The following is a 20,712-nucleotide window of genomic DNA, read 5'->3' on the forward strand; positions in this document are numbered from 1 at the left end:
TACTACCCTGGCTCGCATTCATTGTTTCCCCTGACTATTCAGAGCTTTGGACGTCCATCAGAATTGTACTCCAGTAGTACAGTACTGCTAGCTCGATTAATGGCGTGCTATAAAATTCTATACTAGCCGACAGATGTCCATTCCTCGGGTTGCGCGCCAGAGCCTTCGAAGAGAAGGTAGCCGCTCTGTCCCATTGATTTACGGTGGACGGACAGGATACTCCGGACCGCTCTCGATTCATTTGCTTCTGCTCCCACGTCCTGACCCTTCGCGGACTGAGATCCAGTGACTTCACTAAGAGAAGTCACCATGCGACTTTACACACGTGAGCCATTCGATCAAGATCCAACGCTCGCGGTTGATCCAAATTTCGAACTTAAACTAAACTAATATTTTAAATGGACTGGAACTTTCCGAGAATACGTCTTAATGTAAAGTTTTTCTGTTTTTTTCTGAGCTACATAAATTTTAATTTCAAATTTTAGATCGACCATGTTCGTTGGATCTTAACCTGATGGCTCGTATAGGTAAAGTTCATGGTAACTTCTGTTGGGTAAACTCATTGGATCTCAGTTCGCAAGGGAGCCCCCTCTCGGCCGTTGATTTAGGATGGGCGGACCAGGTTGCTCGAAGCGAGGGCAGGAGACGGTTGTCTGGTTTTAATAGGGGGAGTACTTCTTCCATCCCCTTCTTGCTTCACTTCCAGTCTCCTTCCACTTCCAGCGATGCCTCTGAAGTCAAGGCCACCATCTCGCTTGAAGAAGCACCATCTAGTGTTGACCAAGGACGTGGAGAGTTCCCACCGGCGGTCTATCCAGATGCTGGCCGCGAGAAAGGGCCCGCCAGAAAATGAAGGCCCTGCTTCGCGCTCGTCTCGGAACGGCGTCAGTCGTGCGGTCGAAGATTCCTGGTTGGTTTCCATCGCCATGTTTCTTGATTCTTCCTGGCCCGGAGGTCCCAACTCTTTATTCCGTATTAATCCTTTTTATACATATCTCAGTGCCCCACGACGCACCCTGACATCTTCTCATGACGACTTCAACCCCTGTCTCCTGCGCTTAGAGGTTACCACTGATTGGACATTTTCGTCTTCCTCTCGTCACTTTGTTTCGGTACTGATGATATTGCCATGCAGGAAGCATCGGCGTGTTTCAGAGATGAGCTTAAAACTCTCGTGGAACTCGCCTCCAACTTTCGCGATGATGTTGATACTTTGAAGGACGAGGTCACCAGCCGGGGCAAGCTGCATGATGTGAGCATTCCATCACGTGAGGAAACGAACTCTGTCATCAAGAAGCTCAAGGGCGAGAATTCGATGCTTAAGATCGAGTGCGGCTTTCTTCGCGAAGAAAACGTTGAGCTATCAAACAGGTGCGTTCAAGATCTCAACGGGAGCCTCAACACCCAACATGATGCGGTGAAGAAGATGATGGATGACAGCATCTTGAAGAAAAACAATATGGTGGAGGACACGCGCGGGATGGTCGATCCAATCCAGGCACCGCAGAAGGAAGTCGATGCGCTCCGAGTCCAGCCACCTTTGCGTAGGTCGCCGAGGCGCCCTCGCGCAGGTCACTGAGGAGCGCACGTCGCCGACTAGGCTGGGGGATAAGGAATTCCAATGAGAGAAGCGGAATCACCACCTGTCCTGATGGAGGGCCACTCCGCCAAGTAGGCTGGGGGAAAGAAACACTGCCTCTCATTGTTCTTTAGCTAGTCCTCCGATCCATATTACTTGATGTTAAAATGGATGTATCTACAACTGAAATATGTCTAGATACATATATTTTAGTATCACAAAGTAAGTATCAACGTTTATATTGCCCAAGTCTTATTATCCATCCCTAAGGTGGGTCGCTTTTGTAACTACTGATTGCAGATTTGACTCTTCTGCAGACCGAAAGATTTTTAGAGTGACTAAGAATGATTCATGCTTATCTTTCCATTTTCATGTTTTAAACTTGTTTAAATCTTGCTCAAACCTAGGATTTTACAAAGATTCAAATGGGTTTAACAATTAAAAAAATCAGAAAAATGAAAAACCAAAGCACATAGTATTCTTATGTCATATAGTAAGCATTCAAGTTGATAAACAAGGTCTAGACATATTCAAACCACACAAAACATGTATCTACCCCCTAACCCTAAACTCTGTCTTATGAAGTTAAGTATGAGGAGAAGTGATTTTGGGTTTCAAACATGGAAATTTCACAAACCTCCCAAAAGCTTCATTTTAGAGTGACTAAGAAGGATCAATGCTTACCTTTTCATTGCCATGTTTTAAACTTGTTTTAACCTTGGTCAAACCTAGGATTTGACCAAGATTCAAACGGGCGTAAAAATTCAAAAAAAATAAAAAAAAATTAAAAACCAAAGCACATATATAGCCTTCTTATGTCATATAGTAAGCATTCAAGTTGATAAACAGGGTCTAGACATATTCAAACCAGAAATATCATGTATCGTATCTACCCCTAACCCTAAACTCTGTCTTATGAAGTCAAACATATGAAGAGAACTGGGGTTTTGTGTTTCAAACATAAAAATTTCAAGTACCTTCATTTTAGAGTGACTAAGAAAGGATTCATGCTTACCTTTTCATTGTCATGTTTTAAACTTGATTAAACCTTGGTCAAACCTAGGATTTGACCAATATTTAAATGGGCATAAAAATGAAAAAAATGGAAAACCAAAGCACATATATAGCCTTCTTATGTCATAAGCATTCAAGTTGATAAACAAGGTCTAGACATATTCAAACAAGAAAAATCATGTATCTACACCTAACCAAAAACTCTGTCTTAAGTGGTTTTGGGTTTCAAACATGGAAATTTCAAGAACATCCCAAAAGCTTCATTTTAGACTGACTAAGAAGGATACACACTTCCCATTTCATTTTCATGTTTTAAACTTGTTTAAATCTTGGTCAAACCTAGGATTTGACCAAGATTCAAATAAGTAAAAACATGAAAATGAAAAGGTAAGCATCGATCCTTATTAGTCGCTCTAAAATGAAGCTTTTGGGAGGTTTTTGAAATTTTCATGTTTGAAACCCAAAACCACTTCTCTTCATGCATGCTTGACTTCATAAGACATAGTTTAGGGTTAGGGGTAGATACATGATTTTTCTGGTTTGAACATGTCTAGACCTTGTTTATCAATTTGAATGCTTACTATATGACATAAGAAGGCTATGTGCTTTGGTTTTTCATTCTTACTATTTTTTTCTTAATTTTTATGCCCATTCGAATCTTGGTCAAATCCCAGGTTTGACCAAGATTTAAACAAGTTTAAAACATGACAATGAAAAGGTAATCAATCCTGGATCCTTCATAATTAATAAGTTAGTCTAATTAAAATGAAGCTTTTGGGAGGTTTTTGAAATTTTCGTGTTTGAAACCAAAAACCACTTCTCTTCATGCTTGACTTCATAAGATAGAGTTTAGGGTTAGGGTAGATACATGATTTGTATTATTTGAATTGTCTAGACCTTATTTATCATCTTTTAAATGCTTACTATATATATGACATAAGAAGACTATGTGCTTTAGTTTTTCATTTTTCTGATTTTTTTAATTTTATGCCCATTTGAATCTTGGTCAAATCCTAGGTTTGACAATGATTTAAACAAGTTTAAAATATGAAAATGAAAAGATAAGCATGGATCCTTCTTAGTCACTCTAAAATAAAGCTTTTGGGTGGTTTTTGAAATTTCCATGTTTGAAACCCAAAAGCACTTCTCTTCATGCTTGACTACATAAGACAGAGTTTAGGGTTAGGGGTAGACACATGATTTTTCTTGTTTGAATATGTCTAGACCTTGTTTATCAACTTTAATGCTTACTATATGACATAAGAAAACTATGTGCTTTGTTTTTTCATTTTTCTGATTTTTTGGAATTTTGATGCACATTTGAATCTTGGTAAAATCCTAGGTTTGACCAAGATTTAAACAAGTATATAACATGAAAATGAAAAGGGAAGCATGTATCCTTCTTAGTCACTCTAAAATGAATTTTTTGGGAGTTTTTTGAAATTTCCATGTTTGAAACCCAAAACCATGCACTTCTCTTCATGCTTGACTTCATAAGATAGAGTTTAGGGGTTTGCGGATAGATACATGATTTGTCTAGTTTGAATAAGTCTAGACCTTGTTTATCAACTTTAATGCTTACTATATGACATAAGAAGACTATGTGCTTTGGTTTTTCATTTTTCTATTTTTTTATTTTATGACCATTTGAATCTTGGTCAAATCCTAGATTTAACCAGGATTTAAACAAGTTTAAAACATGAAAATGAAAAGGTAAGCCTTGATCCTTCTTAGTCACACTAAAATGAAGCTTTTGGGATGTTCTTGAAATTTCCATGTTTGAACCCAAAACGACTTCTCTTCATGCTAGACTTCATAAGACAGAGTTTAGGGGTTAGCGGGTAGATACATGATTTGTCTAGTTTGAATAAGACTAGACCTTGTTTATCAACTTTAATGCTTACTATATGACATAAGAAGACTATGTGCTTTGGTTTTTCATTTTTCTATATTTTTATTTTATGCCCATTTGAATCTTGGTCAAACCTATATTTGACCAGGATTTAAACAAGTTTAAAACATGAAAATGAAAAGGTAAGCCTTGATCCTTCTTAGTCACACTAAAATGAAGCTTTTGGGATGTTCTTGAAATTTCCATGTTTGAAACCCAAAACGACTTCTCTTCATGCTAGACTTCATAAGACAGAGTTTAAGGTTTAGGGGTATAGATACATGATTTGTCTGGTTTAAATATGTATAGACCTTGTTTATCAACTTGAATGCTTACTATATGGCATAAGAAAACTATGTGCTTTGGTTTTTCATTTTTCTGATTTTTTTAAATTTTGATGCCCATTTGAATCTTGGTCAAATCCTAGGTTTGACCAAGATTTAAACAAGTTTAAAACATGAAAATGAAAAGGGAAGCATGTATCCTTCTTAGTCACTCTAAAATGAAGTTTTTGGGAGGTTTTTGAAATTTCCATGTTTGAAACCCAAAACCAGTTCTCTTCATGCTTGACTTCATAAGACAGAGTTTAGGGGTTAGGGGGTAGATACATGATTTGTATGGTTTGAATATGTCTAGACCTTGTTTATCAACTTTAATGCTTACTATATGACATAAGAACACTATGTGCTTTGGTTTTTCATTTTTCTGATTTTTAAATTTTAATGCCCATTTGAATCTTGGTCAAATCCTAGGTTTGACCAAGATTTAAACAAGTTTAAAACATGAAAATGAAAAGGGAAGCATGTATCCTTCTTAGTCACTCTAAAATGAAGTTTTTGGGAGGTTTTTGAAATTTCCATGTTTGAAACCCAAAACCACTTCTCTTCATGCTTGACTTCATAAGACAGAGTTTAGGGGTTAGGGGGTAGATACATGATTTGTATTGTTTGAATATGTCTAGACCTTGTTTATCACCTTTAATGCTTACTATATGACATAAGAAGACTATGTGCTTTGGTTTTTCATTTTTCTGTTTTTTATTTTTTTCTGCCCATTTGAATCTTGGTCAAATCCTAGGTTTGACCAATATTTAGACAAGTTTAACACGTGAAAACGAACTGATAATCCCATTTGTTGACTCATTTAACTAGTTAATCCCATTTGTTGACTCTCTGTTGACCAGGCACTTGAGGTAAAACTGAGTATATTGCACTAGCCAGTATTAGTACTCAAGGGGAAAACTGAGCACACAAAAAATGCTACAGTATATGACTCGAGAGTATATCTAAATTTCCAGGGTTAGACTCGAGTACGCGTGTTGCAGTGCAGAAGTGGAAGACGTGCAATTGTTGACGGCATCGACGCGAGTCGCGGTGCGTAAGTCGAAGACGTGCAATCGTGGACGCGTGTCGCGTTGCGAAGCCCAAGACGTGCGTACGTTAAATGGTGGACGCGTAGGACGCGGGTCGCATTAACCACCCCTCGCCTTTATAGACGCCTCCTCGCACTATCTCTGTCACTCTCACTCGCTCATGCAACGCCGCCTCTCACGTCCCATCATCTTCTCCAAAGCAAAAAACCCTCTCCCTCTCTGCAGGCGAGATGGACATGGAGAATGCGAATCCCATCGTCCATGACGCCGTCGGCTCCAAGCGCGATGCCTCCCTCTTCGACGTCGTCCCCTCAAAGGCCGTCGCCGCCGCCGGTGGCGGTCGTATCCCACCGGGATGGGACCCCTATGAGCCGGTGCCATACATCTCGCCTCCGAACCCCTACGACACCTGCATGGACGACCCATGGAACGAGGTAACTATGGTTTGCTCCCTTTTTTGTTCCCCATTCCTTTTTGAACCCTATTTTTGCTGGTTCCCTAGTAACTATTAGTGCCGATCTGTAGATGGTTGAGTATTGGGTTAATATTTGCGCCAATTTTATTCCATTTTGCTTTGATCCCTTCTTGATTTCGTTTAAGATTTGGAGTTCGGCCGTTCGGTTAATTTATGCAAGTAATAATGGGATCTCAATCAGTTAATTGGGATCTCAGTCAGTTATTTTATGCACGAATCAAAAGATATCAACCGTTTAATTTTGCAAATATTCTGGAATCTGTTCAAAATCAGATCTGGAATCTGTTTCTTTGCCTATGATGAATCATTGGGCACAAATTTTTACAGAGTGGGTTCAGCGAACCATTGCTGTGTACAAATCTGTTGTGCATGAGCTATGGTTCGCTAACACCATCCCTGTAGACATATAATCGTGTCCACTCTAACTGAGGCTGGCTCTGTTTTTTCTTACTTTGTTATCATGCACGTTAGTCATCGTTGCATCTCATTCACTAATAGTTCCCGTTTGATATGGATCAGCTGTCTGGCAGCGACGTCGGCAGCGACGACGAGCACCATGACGTCAAGACTCGCCAGGTGCTGCGGAGGCTGCAGGTCGGCCAGTACGTCTCCTACTTCGCCAAGGGTGTCTACAGGTGCCCCTTCTGCACTAGGTGGCTTGGCCGCACTGACTTCAACTGCCTCCTCACGCATGCCGAGAACATCGGCAACACCAACCCCAAGGTCGGCGCGTCGGTGAACCCCCACTCCTTCCGCGCCAAGCACATGGCGCTCGGCATGCACCTCCGCAGCATCCAGCGGGTGGAGATCTCCGCCGGGCGCATGCCTCCGCTCAAGCCCGAGGCTCCCAAGGGGAGCAACAAGTGGAGGCAGAGGCAAATGGGGTAGGCGGAGTCCTGGACGTGTGCTGCTGCTGCAAAGCAGCTTCTATTTTGTTGTTAGCTAGGGATCCCTTGTTGTTATGTTGTTAGTATGACGGTGTTGTGAAGAACCTCGAACCTGTTGGCTGCTATGTATGCAGCTTATTATCTAGGGAGGGATCCCTATTATCTATCCCTATTCTACTGGAGTATATTTTGTTGGCCCTACTTTGTTTTCTCGATTTACTATTACTGTGAATTTGTCGTACGAAGTACATTACCCTGGAGATTTGCTTCTAGATTTAACTACATACATATGGACCAGAGGGAGTACTAGATTTGCTGCCATATTGGGCAAACAACGAGGGCCAAAAGGCACAAATAATTGAAGAAAGATAGAAATGCAAGCTTCTCTAGATTTGATACTAATTTGGTTAATAAAGACAAAGACACAGAGGGGGAAAAGGTGCTCTTAAAAATGCCAATTTGCACCGAGAGAGACAGAACCCAGCTCCTGCTCACGTACAACCAAACGCGGTCTCGTCCTGTCCCACGCGGTCCCTTTCTACTAGCCCCACACGTCAGCACGGAATGGTCAACTAAACTGGAATCCTCCCGTCTGAGCTCCTTCTGCGGGTTACAAATAAGGGCTTGGCGAAAACTGAGGAAAAACATAAGGCAATCTTATTGACTAATATAGCTGCTTAATTAATAAAAGGATTAGCTACAACGTGCTCAGTTTGCCCATTTATTAAGGTATAAGACTGGCAGGAGAGAAAGTAATCGCTAGTTTCCTCATTTTGCCCCTGCATGCTCGCACGATTAAAGCTCCTTCCGCACGCGCTGGACTCCTCGTTTCCTTAAACCTCCTCGTTTCTCGGGATAGACCAACAGTTTTTCAGGATCTTGGGTTTTTTTTTGACAATCAATACCACATATATTCATAGCAACAAATAGTACATGGTAGAGATACATGAACTGACTCCAACGATTACAAAATAAAGTCTAAAAGATAGTAACAAATCTTCGAGGTCTTCAATTTTTTTCTTCTTCCAGAACACAATCTTGTACTTTTCTGAAGGCAGCCAAAAATAGATAACTAACCATAGACCTGTAGATACCGATGAAAGTTCTCCCATAATTTTTTGAGCCGCAATGCCAAAGCTGCGTGCACGCACGCAACCATTAAAGCAGTCATACAACATCGGCAAGAGTACCAACACCAGTATATCAGGGAATAATAACCGACTAGCTTTATCATCGTCGATGGAGAGCCGAGAGTACGAATCACCATTGTCGAGGACGTAGCAGCCGGGACAAAAACTGCGAGGATAATCCTCCCCACGGCAACAAAGACAAAAGATCCAAAATCGATCCGCGAAGCAAGATCCAAAGGCCCATACCTAGAAAATTGTGATCGTTCAAGACCACCATTGACGCCGGGAAGAAGATCTCGTCGCCGAACGAAAGGCCGAAGATCACTTATTGCAGACGATGCCATCTCCATTGAGGGGAAACCAACAAGAAGGCGGCTACCAAAATCCTAACATAATCTAATATAATCTAATGAAAACAATACTTTTATTCGAAACTCCACGCATAGATCGGGTTCCCCACTCCTCCTGACGCCGGCGAAGCCAACCGGAGGAGGGGGAACCAATCTATGGAGGAGGAAGAACTGGAGGCGGCTAGGGTTGAGGCGGCGGCTTCAGGATCTTGGGTTAATGTGGCCAGGTTTCGACTTTCGACTAGTGGAAACGGGAAAGCAGGTGCAAATTAGGGAGATAACTGAACCACAACCACCCGCGCCTTAAGCATCTAGTAATATCGGGAAAAAATGCGCCTTTTGGCTATGATTACGATTTGACAAGGGCTCCCATCAGTATGGGGTGAACAAGCCCTCCCATCAGTATATCAGAGGAATTTGACAAGGGCTACATGACGACTAGATACATCACCAAAAAAGGTGATGCATGTCTCCTTCACCAAAACAGCTGAAACAAGTACATGAACGCAAGTACACCACCATAATAATACTACTACATTAACACAAGTACGAGTAATAAAGTAAGAGTACTACTCCCTCTAATCTAATTTAAACCAAAATAAAACTTAAACTTCATCCTAAATTTGAACTAGTGCCTCGTCCTCGTTCTTCGCTCATTTTCTGATCCAAGACGGCGCAGAGTGCCAGAGTGCATGGTACGGAACTCTTCATCGGTGGCTTGCCATGGGCATGTCACCGGATGCATGATTTTTTTCGCAATGTTTTAAATTTGAATTTAGGCCGCATGTCACACGGTGACATGCAAAAGGTGCATGTCACCTGGTGGTGGTAGGCAACTACCCTCATTTACGGCGGCGTAGGCGACTGGACGCCGCGTGGCCAGCCGCTGCCTCGTGGCCGCCTCGGTTTCCACGCGGGAGACCATTAAACGCCGACGACCAACCTTCCCGCGTCACGGTTAGCGACTATGACTATAAGGGCAAAACGCTAAACTCTCTCGTTCCATTCACTTTCTTCCTCTCTCCACCTAACCTACATTTGTTCGTCGCTCTCTCCTCCAGCAATGTCTTCAAAATTCAGGTCATCGGCGGTCAAGTACGCGGAGAAAAAACGCCGGCTCGAAATTTCGAGAGACGCTTCCAGAAACCAAGTGGGCTCGCCGTCGCCGCCGCCGCCGAAACGCGTCCGTGCTGTGCTCACCGGGTTAGTTTCCTTCGCCATGTACTTTCGTTTCTTTCGTCGCTCTCTCCTCCAGCAATTAATGTGTTCAAACTTCAGGTCGCCGGCGGTCAAGTACGCGGATAAAAAACGCCGGCTCGAAATTTCGAGAGACGGTTCCAGAAACCAAGTGGGCTCGCCGTCGCCGCCGCTGCCGCCGTCGCCGAAACGCGTCCGTGCTGTGCTCACCGGGTTAGTTTCCTTCGCCATGTACTTTCGTTTCTTCTTGCCCGGGCTCAAGCTCTTTAAGAGTCTCTATGGTTATACATCTTAAAGGGTTGGAAGTTCCAACGATGCCCGTACTGCACCAACTTCCACGACCAAGGAATCATCGTCGTCCGATGATTTCAACCCGGCCCTACCCCGGCGAAATGAGGTAGCACCAAGCACTATGTAGTTATCTTCTTCTTCTTATTCTTCTTCTTCTTCTTCCTTTGCGCTTACTTGCTACCGATGATTTCGCCCTGAAGGAAGCGGCGCCGACTATCGACACCACTGTCGCCATCTTGATGGAAAAAAACGAGGAGCTCAGCTTAGAGTGTGATCGCCTCCGAGACGATTTGGCTGCCAAGAAGAAGAATTCGAAAACTCTTGTGGAGCTCATTTGCAGCCTTCGCAATGAGCGCGATATGTTGAAGAACGAGCTGATTAAGCGTAAAGAGAGGAACATTGCATCAGCGGAGAAAGCCAGCAGCATACTCAAGACTGTGTGCCTCGAAAGAGACAAGTCTGATATAGAGTACAAAATCCTTCTTCAGGATAAAGTACAGCTCCAAAAGTTGAACCTTGAATATGCTGACATCGCCATCCTTGCCCTTCTCGAGAGGCAGAAGGCACAAGATAAGTTGATGCACCTGATGTTGGAGAGCTGCAGTGAAAGAGAAGAGACATTGAAAGAAGTGAGCAGTTTGGTGGGATACATGAGTGACGTCGGGCGAACTTCGCAGAATCCGCCCCGGCTGAGCTCAAATTCCAGTGGAACCAGCTTTCAGCAATGCATGTTATGCGCACCTACAACTTCTACTCATTGATTAGAGGTCGCACGACATGGCATTTTCCCTCGAAATAGTAGTACTGTACTAATAGTTGTACTACTTAATATGTACCTTTTTGTAAAATAATTTCTTACATGTATTAGAAACTACCCCTCTCGTTTCTGGATGCACCCGGGACATTGTCATCCGGCCCTCTTCTGGACAAACCCCCTCGGGAAGGACGGTATATTTTGCACATTTCGCTACTAGTACTTCTAATTCCACCGCTTATTTTTCTAATCCGTTAAATCATTAATTGGATGACCAACTGATGGAAGCTGCGATAGATTAGACCAACAAGTGGTGAATTGTGCAAAAGATATGTCCGTGTTTTATGCAAAAGAGTGATATGGGGATCTGGTGGAATCTTGAATTTCCTCTTCAGTGGTAGGCATGCTTCACTTATAGCTGGAGTACATTGCGGACCTGGTGCATTTCGTCGCATCGATCAGCTATTTTTGCTTATCCGGGAAGAAAAGGTAGTACTAGCCTTTTCTGTGAGATGTCTTTTCAGTGCTACGGAGTTGTCTGTTCACTGCTTGCTTTGTCTGTCGGTGACTTTGCCAAGCTGACTTTGCCATGACTTTGGGTGACTGATATGTGGACCACAGATGTAAGTGACTCAAAGTCACTGACTTTGGGGACTCCTGAATGCTTCGTATATTTCTGACGGTTTCTGAATTATGTACTCCGTACAACTTTTGTAATATTGGTCAAACTAGTTTTGACCAGGGTTTGTGTAGGGTGGTTTTTTTTTGGTTGGTCCAAATGGTGTTGTGTGGTCCAAATGTGATGTATCATCACACCACCATGTGCCCCCCTCCCCCCACCCCACCCCTAGGTATTGGTAATGCCATTCTGATACATGCTTCTTAGAAGGAGTACATTTTTTCCTTTAGGGCATGACAATTTTGAAAAATTCAAAAAAAATGGGAAGACAGAATGGTGACATCATTTTCCATGTGATGATGCACCCCTGTGCCAAATTTTGGTTCATTTTAAGAATGTAAGGTGACAAATTACTCGAGGAAGCTAGTTGGAGTAGACGGGCATGATCGGATTGGCATAGGGGATTTATTTTTTGAAGGATGTTATTTTTCATAGACAATATCTGACACAAAAAATAAAATGTTAAGGTCTCATATTATTCTGAATGATTTTGAATTACTTATGACGTTTGGAAGTATTGGTATACATGAGTCCCACATGAAGTTAAATGGTCCAAAAAAAAAAGTTTCGTACACGTCTCCCAGAAAGTGGAAAGTCGAGTACATGCATGACTTCACGCGTCCACTACTGGATACAGAGAGTCAGAGGCTATAACATAATCGGCCTCATCATCTCTCGCGAGCTCGTCCTCTCCACTCCCCCAACTTGCCTCCCCCACACTGTGAAAACCCCCCATCCACTCACCGCACCTCTGAGGCATCGACTTTCCCGTTTCCAACCGCAGCAGCATGAAGATAGGTATTGCATACGAGGCGGAGCAATAGGCGACCGCCCACGCAGAGGATGCCTCTACGGTAGTGGCCGTCGCGGTGGGTGAGGCTTCACCGGGCACCCAGGCCGCTCGTCTCCTCTGCTTGTCGGATTCTTCGACCTCGGTCGAAATGGGCGTCCTGGCCGTCACGACGGGTGAGGCTTCACCGGCACCCATGCCGCTCGTCTCCTCTCGCTTGTCTGGTTCTTCGACCTCGGTCGAAACGGGCGTCCCGGCCGTCGAGCGTAAGGTGGATACCAATGTTGTTTATCCCGCCGAAGATGTGCACGGCGTTGCAGGCCACCACGGCGAGGTCTTCCTAGGCCCGATGTCTGGACGCGAACCTCGACCCCTTCGACGATTTCAGCCCAAACGTTCGGTTCCGAGGATGTTGAGGGTGATGACGAGGAGGTACTTCTCTTTTACCGAAACTGTCCCAACCCTCTTTGTGTCATATTGCTATTCACATGGTTTGCACGAGCCTGGTTCTTGATTGATTTGATATCCAACCTTGTTCTTGTAGATGTAATTGATTCTACGATTCGTAAGATCAGATTCTAGTTTAATTTCGACTAATCTGCCATGTAGTCATATAATCAATTTATGTGTTCATACTTAGTGGACTTGCAATTGTTGTGGCTTATGTTCATGGTTGTTCATAGGGTTTCTCATGATTTATTACGATTTCTTCTGCCATTTACTTGTTCTACACATTTAATTTTAGGGTTTCTAAGGTTTGATTATGTTAGTGGAGTATTTATTCGATCTGTCATAAAAAACCTGATTATGCAGTACTTAATAATTCATAGGAGTATTCTGATGACATGGACAACAACAAGGTGCGCAGGGACCGGAAAAGCCGCTATGTTCTCAAGCGGCTGAAGGGTGGTGAAATTGTTTACGCATGCGCGGGGAGCTATTTTGCCCATTATGTGGCAAATTTCTCTAGAAGGACATCCACAGCCTGATCCAACATGCGATGGGTGTAGGCCTAAGTACATAGGGGGAAACACCGCCCTGCAACCAAGGCCAAGCACGCATCATATGGCCTCTTCCTCCGTAATTACGTCTTGCCTAGCTTGCTCCACGTCAACGCCCGCTGCTGGCCCTCATGCTCCTGGTCATGTTTAAAGTTCATATGTGTAGTCTTAATCCCTTTGGAAGTTCCGCTTTATACTCTACTAGTAGAACCGGGGGGGTGTTGTGAGGTAGTACTCTTTTGATGCATTTGTGATGTAGTAGTACTTTTTTTGAAATGATATAGTACTATCTAAGAAAAGTACTCCCTCCGATTCACATTCATTTCACATCAAGAAATATGGATCAGAGCGAGGGAGTAAATTAAACATGGCATCTCGTGCATGAAGCTTGACATATCGATCAGGTTGGCTAAAATAGCAATACAATGTTGCTCATTAGGCAAATGCATGCCATGTACGATAGTATACATCCAGTAAAGAAGTCTATACTGACATAAAAAAACTACTTTGGGAATGAGAGTCAATTGGGGCATCTACAATATAGAAAATCTTGCTCGTAGATGATTTTGGCTAAGAGGGTTTTACTCACATTACACGTGCCACTTTCCTTGTCTGCAAAACAAGTTCCAATAAAGGGAGAGGACAGAAGAGGGTATTGTGGGCGAGATTGAACACCTTTTTTATGTGTTAAGCTGAGGCCTCGTTTAGATGAGGATTTCGACTTATGCCTAACAGCTCAACACACCCACAAATAATTCTGCTTGCGCGCACCACCGTTTATTAAAATAACAATATTAGCTCGCAAGATTAAGAACGAAGTGAATTTAAGTAACTTGGTAAGCTTTTCAAGCAATATATTCAGAGAAAGAGCACACATGTTCGGCTCAAAATAATCATAAGAGAAGAACAATAAATCTAAGGCACCACATGGATTCATACCTTGAGTCGACGCTGGCTCGTAGAAGGGCGGCCGCGCCTCGAGGATGCCGGGGACGTCTCCACCTCGGTCTCACATGTGACTGCTTATCGGCGGGTGGTGCGCCGCGCCATGTAGAAGATCTATCAAGAGAGGAGAGCCCGATGACGCTACCGACGCCTCAACCTTGATAGCACCGACCTGTTGCTCCGCACCGAGATGCGCCACGTGCAAGATTTAGCGGATGCACCAATTTTAGAGATATGTTATGATCATTGTAACAAATTTCAACGTGATGATGATTTGATCTTGTACTCGGCCTTGAACATAAGAACTAGTACAATCTCACATTTTTTTATCATTATCCTTTGCGAGATTTAGCGGATGCGCCAAATTCAGAGAAATATCATGATCATGGTAACACAATTTTCAATGTAATGATGATTTGATGTTGCACTCGACCTTGAACATAAGTACTAGTACGGTCTCACAAATTTGTATCATTATACTTTGCAAGTTTTAGTGGATGCGCCCATTTTCAGAGGTAGATCATGATCATGGTAAGTTGGTAACAAATTTTCAACGTGATGATGATTTGATTTTGCACTCGGCCTTGAACAGAGGTACTAGTACGGTCTCACAATTTTTTTATCATTATACTTGGACGGTGGCCAAATTCAAAATCTCATAGCGGAAAAACTTCCCGCCCACAAAATACAAAAATTTCACACGCTTCAAAATTCCCATTCTACCCCTGTGGAGATGGCAGCAAAGTCGGTTGGTGGGGGGGTCTGCCCATCATTTTTTGGATCACCACCTCCCTAGCCCGGAAACCCTCCCAAAAAAAATACATTTCCTTCAGACCACCCACCGGAACTTCCCAAGTCCCTCTCTCCCACCTCCACGACCACCGCACCGGAACATCCCCGCCAGACTTCCCTGGCCTACCCGAGCCCTCGCGATCCTCGTCATCCGGCTGCCTGCCGGAACCACTTCATCGACGCCGTCATCAACCGGACCGGATCATCCCCGCCGTACCTCGAAACCATATGCTCATCCAGCAGTCTACCGCAGTTGCTTCAGCTGCGGTATCGTCCACCCCGCCGGAGCCGCTTCGCCGGATCCGTCGTCCACCGCATCGGATCTTGCTCACCGACACCGCTGTGCATGAACCGGATCTGCTTCACCGGCGCCTTGCATGATCTAAACTCTTCTACTGTCGCTTTTCTATTGCTTGCCTGCAAGTTCTTGTCTAATCTTGGGGGAACCTATTTGTGCTAACGACGCGCCGTTACGTTTTTGCAGATGAGATGAGTAATCATGAAGTGTAATGGTCGTCTCTCCAACCCCAAGTAGCACATGTAGCGTACTTCATCACCGGATCTATCAACCCCAGGAAGATCTGCTGTGACTCCCACAGAGTGCTTCTCCTAATGTAAGTCCCTTGTTTTAGCGCCATGTTCTGGGTTCAGATGCTTGTTTGTCTGAAGCTCTTTTAGTTCATTCCTAGCTATGACCGTAACACGTTGCTATTTTCTACTTCATTGCTAACTTTAAGCGATTGAACATTTTGGTTTGCATTCCCTGCTCTGTAGATGTAGCCATCATAACTTCTATCTTGCTCAGTCGTTGTTACAAAAATTATAGGTATTATAGTAACATCCTGCTATTATTTAGTTCATGGCCAATTTTAAGTAATTGCACATGTTGGTTCGCATTCCCTGCTCTATAGCTTTTGGCATCGTAACTTCTATATTTGATTTACATTCCCTGCTCTGTAGATCTAGCCATCATAACTTTATCTTGCTCATTCGTTGTTACAAAAATTATGGCCTGCTACTATGTTGTTTGTGCCAATTTTTTACTCCATGAACATGTTGGCTTGCATTCCCTGTACTACAGGTGATGCCATTGTTTTGTATCTAGTTCATTGTAAGCTAACAAAGTAAGGACTTAGTTTGGCATGCTATCACTCTGCTATCTAGCTTTGTAGTACAAATAAACTTGTCATACTACTAGATAATAATTTTGCGTGCCATCTTGTTCTTCAAAAGCTGCATTATTGACTTGTTTCTCTGACTTGGCATGACGCTCACATATGGAAAGCTGAACATATTGGTTTGCATTCCCTCTTATACAAGTTCACAGGTGATCCCACTATATTCTGTATCTGGTCCATCCTAAGCTCCAGCATTAACTATCCTCTATGTGTTCCTCATTACAAGTTTAGATCCCGAAACATCTTGATTTGCATCCCCTTCACTATAAGTTCAGGAGTATTATTTAGTTCACGGCCAAAATGAAGTAATTGCACTTGGCACATGTTGGTTCACATTCCCTCCTCTTTAGCTTTTGCCATCGTAACTTCTATTTTTGGTTTACATTCCCTGCTCTGTAGATGTAGCCATCATAACTTCATCTTGCTCAGTCGTTGTTACAAAATTTATAGCCTGCTACTATGTTGTTCATGCCAATTTTGTACTCCCTGAACATGTTGGTTTGCATGGGACTTGACAGTAGTAAGTCTCATTGTTTCATTCTAACATGCTCATTATATTGGCTGTTGGTATGCGGCATGCACTCTTTGTTTGCTTATTGTGCGCATTACAATGATCTTGTTATAACGACGAAATGATGAGTTCCAAATTCTTTGGCAAACAATATTGCAGTTGTCTTTGCGTTTCCATTGTTGTCTGTCTTAACTTGTAATGTCTTTGTTTCAGATATAGGTGCTGCATGGACAACTTAAAAGATTGCCGGATCGCTTCATTGTATTGCTAGGTTTAATTACCATTCAATTTCTCCGGGTTCAGTAATATTTTTTAAAGCCTTGCATTGATGTAATATTTAGTTAGTTTTTATAGTTCTTTCGCGCATTTTTTCTTTGGTGCTTGTGGTAAGTGAGGCTATCCGACAGAAATCAATGCTGCGTAAATATTCTCAGTATCTAAATCACGAATTCCTATCCCTTAAACGGCCCAATTAAGCGAAATCACATACGTGCCGGCCCGCAAAATCCTAAAGCGCCTTTTACGCCGGCATATAAACAGCAACTAAACGGGCTGGCCCACTTACTTATTGGGCCAGCCCACTTGATTTACTGTGGACCCCACACTCTAATTGGGCCGGCCCACTTGCTTTAAGGTGGACCCCACCCACTACTGGGCCGGCCCACTAACTAGTTGGGCCAGCCCAATTGCTTTTGCGGTGGACCCCGCATACTAAATGGGCCGGCCCTTTAAGACGAAAGTGGGACCCACCAGTGTTTTTGGCCCGGCCCACTATCTAGGGGGGCCGCCCACTTGCTATATGGTGGACCCCACATAATAAACGGGCCGGCCCTTTAAGAGGAAAGTGGGACCCACCTGTGATTTTGGCCCGGCCAACTAGCTTGTTGGGCGGCCCCACTGCCTAAATGGGGCACCCCCCATACTAAATGGGACGGCCGTTTAACAGAAAGTGGGACCCACCGGTGTTTTGGCCCGCCCACTATCTTGTTGGGCCGGCCCACTTGCTATATGGTGGACCCCACATACTAAATGGGCCACCCTTTAACCGGAAAGTGGGACCCACTGTGTTTTTGGCCCAGCCCCACTCTCTTGTTGGGCCGGCCCACTTGCTATATGGTGGACACCACATACTAAATGGGGTGGCCCAGTAACAGGAAAGTGGGACCCACCGGTGCTTTGGCCCGGCCCACTGGCTTGTTGGGCCAGCCCATTTGATCAAATGTGGACCCCACGTACTAAATGGGCCGGCCCGATAGCAGGAAAGTGGGACCCACATGCTAATTGGGCCGGCCCAATAACTTCTTGGGCCGGCCCAGTTGCTTTAATGTGGACCCCACTTTGTAAATGGGCTGGCCCGATACCAGGAAAGTGGGTCCCACATGTCTTGTGGGCCGGCCCTTTTGCCTGTTGACCCACAAACGAGTGCATTCGGCCGGCCCACATACTTAGTGGGCCGGCCCATTAAAGTTTTGACCGATCAACCTTAGAGGTTAGGCCCGGCCCACGTAACTAATGGACCAGCCCAGCTATATAGTTGACCGGTCAAACTAAGTCAGCTGGCCCGGCCCGCAAACTTAATGGGCCGGCCCGCTTAAGACGTGGCAGGCCTCGTGTGGGCCTACCATCTACCACGGGGTTTCAGCCGGTTAACGCCGTTAACTGCCAGTTAACGGCGTCTGCCACGTGTCAGTTTGCATGACGTCAGCAGTCAACGGGCTCCCGGAAACACTTGGGCAACGGTCCGATTTTCCGTGGCGGAAGGGCGCCCAAGCGCGACGGACCGAAAAAATCGTCGTAGGACTTTGCCTGACGCAGTTTCCACAACAGAACCCATATCGTCGGGTTAGGCCCATAGGCGACGAAAAATACCCCTTAGCGGACGATTTTGAGACGTTGTCTATCAGAACTTTTCTTGTAGTGATATGGCTCGTGGGGAGAGAAGGTTGAGATGGGGCTTGCTTTGCTTGACCTCGACTTGGCACTGATAGAGGCTTGTCCCATAGAACCTAAGGACCCCGTGAGGGGTGACAAAGAAAGTGAAGATGACTTCAACAAAAGGGTTCTTGACCATGGACCAAAAAGAATGAAGTACGATCTTGATCGTGCTAAGTGGGACTCGTTCAACAGAAAGTGCTTGATGGTGATCAAGAGATCCATTTTGGAGGCTATAAGGGGAGCAATCCCACAGTGCGACACCGCCAGTGAGTACCTGAAAAAGGTAGAGAGTCAGTTTACTGGGTCTTCCAAGGCCTATGCTAGCACTCTCATAAGAAAGCTTGTCACTACAAAGTACACTGGTGGTGGAGTAAGGGATCACATATTGAGGATGAGCCATATGTCTTCTAGGCTCAAGTCTATGGAGATGGAGCTTCCGGAACAGTTCATCATCCATCTGATCTTTGCCTCACTCCCAAAAGAATTTGAGACCTTTGCTGTGAACTACAATGCACAGCCAGAAAAGTGGGCCATTGAGAAGATGATTGCCATGTGTGTGCAAGAAGAAGAGAGGATCAAGGGGCAATCTGGTGATTCTATCAATTACCTAAGCCCAACCAAGAAGAGGAACTTTCAGAGTTCCAAGCCACAAGGGAAACCTCAGTGGAATCCTCCTCCTGCTAAGCCGCATGAAAAGCTCAAGATCATTAGCCGCATGAAGAGGTGGCCAAGGACACTTGCAAGTGGTGCAAGGAAAAGGGCCACTACCAGAAAGACTGTGTGGCATTCCTGAAACATCTGTGCAAGAAAGGTGAGGATTTAATTACATTTGTAGATGAATCCTTATTTTTAAGTTATGCAAAATCTACTTGGTGGATTGACTCAGGTACAACTGTTCATGTTGCAAATTCATTACAGGGATTCCGTATGAGACAGACCCTGCAAAGAGGAGAAAGATGCATTAAAGTAGCAAACGGCGTCCAAGCTGAAGTCGAAGCCATTGGAGATCTCCCATTAGTATTAGCTAATGGCTTTGTACTTTTATTAGTAGATGTGCTTTATGTACCCTCTTTGCATCGGAACTTAATAAGTGTATCGCGCTTAGATGATGATGGTTTTGCTTGCCATTTTGGTGATGGTCAATGTAAGATCAAGTTTAATAATGAGATTGTTGGTCTTGCCTTCAGACAAGACAAGCTTTATTTATTGTCACTTTGTGATGAGAATGTGAATGTTTTAAGCGCTGATAATGAGAATGTCTCCACATCCCTGAATGAAAATAATGAGCGGAAGAGAGTTGATGAAGTCTCTTCGAAATTATGGCACTGTCATTTAGGCCATATTTCGAGGGGGAGAATAGAACGCTTAGTAAAAGAATCAATCCTTCCGCCTATGGAATTTTCGAATTTAGAACAATGCATCGATTGCATTAAAGGAAAGTATGTAAAGAACGTAAAGAAGGGTGCCAAAAGAAGCACATGAGTTTTAGAAATAATTCATACGGATATATGCGGTCCATTTCCTGTGAAATCTGTGGATGGCTATGATTCCTTCATAACATTCACGGATGATTATTCGCGTTATGGTTATATTTATCCAATTAAAGAGCGTTCAGAAGCATTGGATAAATTCAAGATATTTAAGGCTGAAGTAGAAAATCAACATAGCATAAAGATTAAAATAGTAAGGTGATACGTCTCTGACGTATCGATAATTTCTTATGTTCCATGCCACATTATTGATGTTATCTACATGTTTTATGCACACTTTATGTCATATTCGTGCATTTTCTGGAACTAACCTATTAACAAGATGCCGAAGTGCCGATTCTTTGTTTTCTGCTGTTTTTGGTTTCAGAAATCCTAGTAACGAAATATTCTCGGAATTGGACGAAATCAACGCCCAGGGTCCTATTTTGCCACGAAGCTTCTAGAAGTCCGA

At 43.8% G+C, this 20,712-nt stretch overlaps 1 pseudogene; it reads left to right on the forward strand.

Annotated features, from left to right (window-relative positions):
* The first annotated feature begins 17,970 nt into the window (after nt 1–17,970).
* On the forward strand, nt 17,971–20,002 carry LOC127315598 (uncharacterized; annotated as a pseudogene).
* Nucleotides 20,003–20,712: the final 710 nt, after the last annotated feature.

This window comes from Lolium perenne, chromosome 7 (genome assembly GCF_019359855.2).
Source record: "Lolium perenne isolate Kyuss_39 chromosome 7, Kyuss_2.0, whole genome shotgun sequence".
Taxonomy (NCBI): domain Eukaryota; kingdom Viridiplantae; phylum Streptophyta; class Magnoliopsida; order Poales; family Poaceae; genus Lolium; species Lolium perenne.